Source organism: Tetranychus urticae, unplaced genomic scaffold (assembly GCF_039701765.1).
Source record: "Tetranychus urticae isolate SD_2017Ah unplaced genomic scaffold, NJAU_TeUrti_SD_1.0 Scaffold_5, whole genome shotgun sequence".
NCBI classification, from domain to species: Eukaryota; Metazoa; Arthropoda; class Arachnida; order Trombidiformes; family Tetranychidae; genus Tetranychus; species Tetranychus urticae.
This window is the reverse complement of record NW_028315837.1, coordinates 380,501-385,500: the sequence shown is the minus strand read 5'-3', so window position 1 is coordinate 385,500 and position 5,000 is coordinate 380,501. Positions and strand designations below refer to the sequence as shown.

Genomic DNA, 5,000 nt, shown 5'->3' with positions numbered 1-5,000 from the left:
CACCACACACTATTATACAAAGGTAGAGTACCTGCAAGACCTAAGGTCTTCCTTGGTACGACTGACAATATCTATGAGAGTTGGGCTTTAATGCTATCAGACTTCATATCTTGCATATATGTTCAAACTAGTCACTCAACAGAGTGAGCAGTATTAGTATTGAGCTCTGCTTGTGCAAAGCAGACCGCAGATTGATCCAAGAAATTGGTATCAAGCGGTTATAATACTATGCTGTTTAGTTGACTTGCAAACGTACCCAGCAATGGTTACTCCTGCTAGATGTGCTTGCACATTTTAGTGGAAGAAGATGGATTCTAAAGAGCTTTCTGCAGAATTATCTTAATGCACGACATAAATCTCGATACCTCGTTAAAGTTAGCATCCACTTGCTGGTTGTTAGCTGAGGATATCGTATTTATAGCTGCAAAAACAACTTGTTTAGCATTTTACTTTGCTAAAACATCAAGTTACCTGGTTGATCCTGCCAGTAGTCATATGCTTGTCTCAAAGATTAAGCCATGCATGTCTAAGTACATACTGTTTATAAAGTGAAACCGCGAATGGCTCATTAAATCAGTTACGGTTCCTCGGATATTCTTTTTTACATGGATAACTGTGGTAATTCTAGAGCTAATACATGAACAAGTGTTCCAACCTCAGCTTGCTGACGGAAGGATCGCATTTATTAGTACAAGACCAATGATTCTTATTCACCTAGAACCCTGTTCAGTGATTTCGGTCGCTGTCTAAGGACTAGCAGTGGGGATCTTAGCAACTTCGGTTGCATTTCTTGTGATGACTCTGAATAACTGAGCAAATCGTATGGCCTCTGAGCCGACGATGTATCCCTCAAGCAACTGCCTTATCAACTGTCGATGGTAGGTTATGCGCCTACCATGGTTGTAACGGGTAACGGGGAATTAGGGTTCGATTCCGGAGAGGGAGCCTGAGAAACGGCTACCACATCTAAGGAAGGCAGCAGGCGCGCAAATTACACAATCCCAGTACGGGGATGTAGTGACGAAAAATAACAATACGGGACTCTATTGAGGCCCCGTAATTGGAATGAGTACAATTTAAATCCTTTAACGAGGATCTATTGGAGGGCAAGTCTGGTGCCAGCAGCCGCGGTAATTCCAGCTCCAATAGCGTATATTAAAGTTGCTGCGGTTAAAAAGCTCGTAGTTGGATTTCAGTCGAACCTATGGGGTCCACTGATTAAAGGGTTAGATGGTGATGTTAGGTTTCTTGCTTGTGTCTACGGATGCTTGCTTGAACCTTCATTCCTCTTTCCTGGTGGTTACATTCATAGTGTTTAGACAGAAAATTGCTCGATATTTGCTATCAATGCTCTTTACCGAGTGTTGATTCAAGCGATCGAGACTTTTACCTTGAAAAAATCAGAGTGCTCAAAGCAGGCGTCCAAAACCTCGAAAGAGGTGCCTAAAAACGGTATGGTCAACCATCTATATGATGCGTACCACTACCTTAACTTGAATGATCTTGCATGGAATAATGGAATAGGACCTTGGTTCTATTTTGTTGGTCTTAAGAATCCAAGGTAATGATTAAGAGGGACAGACGGGGGCATTTGTATTGCGGCGCTAGAGGTGAAATTCTTGGACCGTCGCAAGACAAACTACAGCGAAAGCATTTGCCAAGAATGTTTTCATTAATCAAGAACGAAAGTTAGAGGTTCGAAGGCGATCAGATACCGCCCTAGTTCTAACCATAAACGATGCCAACCAGCGATCATTCTGAGTAACTAATTTCATGACTCGAATGGAAGCTTCCGGGAAACCAAAGTTTTTGGGTTCCGGGGGAAGTATGGTTGCAAAGCTGAAACTTAAAGGAATTGACGGAAGGGCACCACCAGGAGTGGAGCTTGCGGCTTAATTTGACTCAACACGGGAAAACTCACCCGGCCCGGACACTGAGAGGATTGACAGATTGAGAGCTCTTTCTTGATTCAGTGGGTGGTGGTGCATGGCCGTTCTTAGTTGGTGGAGTGATTTGTCTGGTTAATTCCGATAACGAACGAGACTCTAGCCTACTAAATAGACTTGCAGTTTACACTGCAGTACTCCCCCTTAGTCAACCTGTGGGTGGTAGTATCTCTTGATGGTTTCGGCTGTTGAGGGCTCTGCTGCTATTAGCCTACAGAATTGGCTAGGGTAAGGATGCTGTAGCACTGTAAGGACTTCTTAGAGGGACAAGCGGCGCTCGCAGCCGCACGAAACAGAGCAATAACAGGTCTGTGATGCCCTTAGATGTCCGGGGCCGCACGCGTGCTACACTGAAGTGGTCATCGTGCATACTGTTTCCTGCTCCGAAAGGAGTGGGTAACCGCTTGAACCCATTTCGTGATGGGGATTGGGCATTGTAATTATTGCCCATGAACGAGGAATTCCCAGTAAGCGTGAGTCATTAGCTTGCGTTGATTACGTCCCTGCCCTTTGTACACACCGCCCGTCGCTACTACCGATTGAATGATTTAGTGAGGACTTCGGACTGGTCAATCCAGACCATTGGGAAACTAGTGGTCGGATTGTGCTGGAAAGATGTTCAAACTTGATCATTTAGAGGAAGTAAAAGTCGTAACAAGGTTTCCGTAGGTGAACCTGCGGAAGGATCATTAACGTATTACCCTCTTATTATAAGAGAAATACAACCTTCAAACAATCAAACACTCTGCATAGTGATATTGTAGATGCTAATATGGTGAATGCAATTGAATTGTATTTGCATTAGAGTCGCAATTGTGAATGTTTATTGCAAACATTTAGCCATTGCAACATGATTCTAATTTGCATTACATTCGTTCATTCATACATCCATCTTTCATTATCCAATGCAACAAAGAGTGAGGGTTATCTAACGATAGCCATAATTTCTTTTGCAAAACAATTGTAGTTTATAATGAAAAGCCTGTCTTGCTACATACTTGGTACCTGATCAAGTCTTCAGCTTATGCTGACGGCAAGGTTTAAAGAAGGAAGTTTTACACTTCTTCGCCTAACTAAGTAAAGACAACTATGGTTTTTATAAACTGCATACAATTGTTTTCAAACCCTCTCAATGCAGATTTAGGATACTTATTAAAAGTCCCACGGTGGCAAAGATACATCTTCAAGCGGTGGATCACTCGAATTACCAATCGATGAAGAACGTAGCTAGCTACGATAATCGGTGCGAATTGCAGGACACGCCGAGCACTTGAGCTTCCAACGCACATTGCGGCTTTCGGGTCTTTTCCGAGGTCACATCTGTCTGAGAGTTGAGATGTAAAATAATCAACAAAACACTTGCATACTACCATATATGCATTGTTTTGAGAGGATTGTATATTTATATGCATGAATCTTGATGTTTTATTCCTTTTCTTAATTGCAATTCGTTGCAATTTAGTAAGGAGAATCTCAAATCTACTTGTTTCACATGATAAATTTTGTGTACAATGCATATTTCATCTCTGCAAGCAGTATATATGAATAGATACTAGCATGAGATTCTAAGGTTAGTCGCCTATCTGACGACGCTAAAGTCGTATTGCAGATAACTATGGTGATCAACTAACCTGTTAACTGATGAATCTTCTTGCACTTGTATAAATCGTACAAATAGTAGCTATTTCATTCTGTTAAAGCAGACCTAAGAAGTAATGCAAAGGCAAAATTTGTGCAAACATTAAAGTAGATTTACGTTGCTTGCTTGCAAACAACACAAATAAACATTAATCAACTTAATCAATATTTTTGATCTCAGATCAGGTGAGGTTACCCGCCGAATTTAAGCATATAATTCAGCGGAGGAAAAGAAATCAAATGAGATTCCCTGAGTAACGGCGAGTGAAAAGGGATGAGTCCGGCGCAAAGGTTTTCCATTGAAAGGTGGAAAGCGGTGCTGCGTAATGGCTAGAGTCACGATTATTTCAACTAAATCTGCAAGTCCCTCTGACAAGGGCCCTCTTCCCAGAGACGGTTCTAGGCCGGTGGCAGATCTTGGTTAATGGAATATCGATTACTGGCTTTAGTCGCGGATAGAGTCAGATTGCTTGAGAGTGCAATCCAAATTAGGAGGTAAACTCCTCCTAAGACTAAATACGATGGTAATATCGATAGCAAACAAGTACCGTGAGGGAAAGTTGCAAAGTACTTTGAAGAGAGAGTTCAAAAGGACGTGAAACCGCTTGTAGAGAAACGGATAGAACCACGAAGTGTAGCTGAGAGGAGAACTCAGCTCCTCTTGTGTATTGTTGCCTTTTTCTATTCAGTGCTAAGAATGCTTTACAGCGTTCCAAGATCAGTAGGTTAAGGGGTAACTTTTAGCCTGCCCTTGGATCTTGGTATTGATAGGAGGAGTGCAATATGTGCATGAGGAGTGCATTTTCTCAACTCTCGTGCTCAAACCACGACCAATGTGAAGGAGAGTGCAAAACTCTTGTTCAAGTGATAACAGCAAGGTGTACTAAACACACACCTAATCAGCATTTAGTTTTCACAGCTACTAATATTCCTTGCGTTGTTAGACTTAGCCTGTGAGCTAGTGTTGGCAACTGTTACCACAGTCACATTGGAGATGAATCTCTGCTTATGCAGGGTCAACAATGCTTGTCATCTGCTCTGACGAATCCGACTAGTCTTTCGTTGATGATGTCTGTTTCTTCACCTGGTGTTGAAACAACTCATGGATTGGCTGGCTTTTGGTGGTTTGTTGGTAAAAGTGGCAAGCTTACGTTAACCTAGTGATTCTGTGGTCAGTAGATCGGTACTCTATCCGACCCGTCTTGAAACACGGACCAAGGAGTCTAACATGTATGCAAGCTGATCAGTCTTGTTTAGGCTTGAAAGGCGAATTGAAAGAAATTGATATGATGTATGCTTGTAAGAGTATACCGCAATATCAGCCCGTGATATATCCACTTTACCGAGATTTTCGCGGAGCACTAGTATATATGTTAGTACCCGAAAGATGGTGAACTAAGCCCGGACAAGATGAAG

General features: G+C 42.2%; 3 non-coding genes across 3 annotated transcripts in view; all 3 read left to right on the top strand.

The window, feature by feature from the left end:
* Nucleotides 1-468: 468 nt before the first annotated feature.
* On the top strand, nucleotides 469-2,638 carry LOC149092834 (small subunit ribosomal RNA). Its single transcript, XR_016200526.1, has one exon. It is a non-coding gene; the product is annotated as a small subunit ribosomal RNA (ribosomal RNA).
* A 487-nt stretch (nucleotides 2,639-3,125) lies between these two features.
* Nucleotides 3,126-3,280, top strand: LOC149092833 (5.8S ribosomal RNA). The gene has a single exon (XR_016200630.1). It is a non-coding gene; the product is annotated as a 5.8S ribosomal RNA (ribosomal RNA).
* Nucleotides 3,281-3,756: 476 nt separating this feature from the next.
* The window catches only part of LOC149092832 (large subunit ribosomal RNA), a 4,168-nt gene continuing 2,924 nt past the window's right edge, over nucleotides 3,757-5,000 (top strand). Inside the window, exon 1 of the ribosomal RNA XR_016200595.1 lies at nucleotides 3,757-5,000. This exon is cut by the window's right edge and continues 2,924 nt beyond it. This is a non-coding gene — a ribosomal RNA (large subunit ribosomal RNA).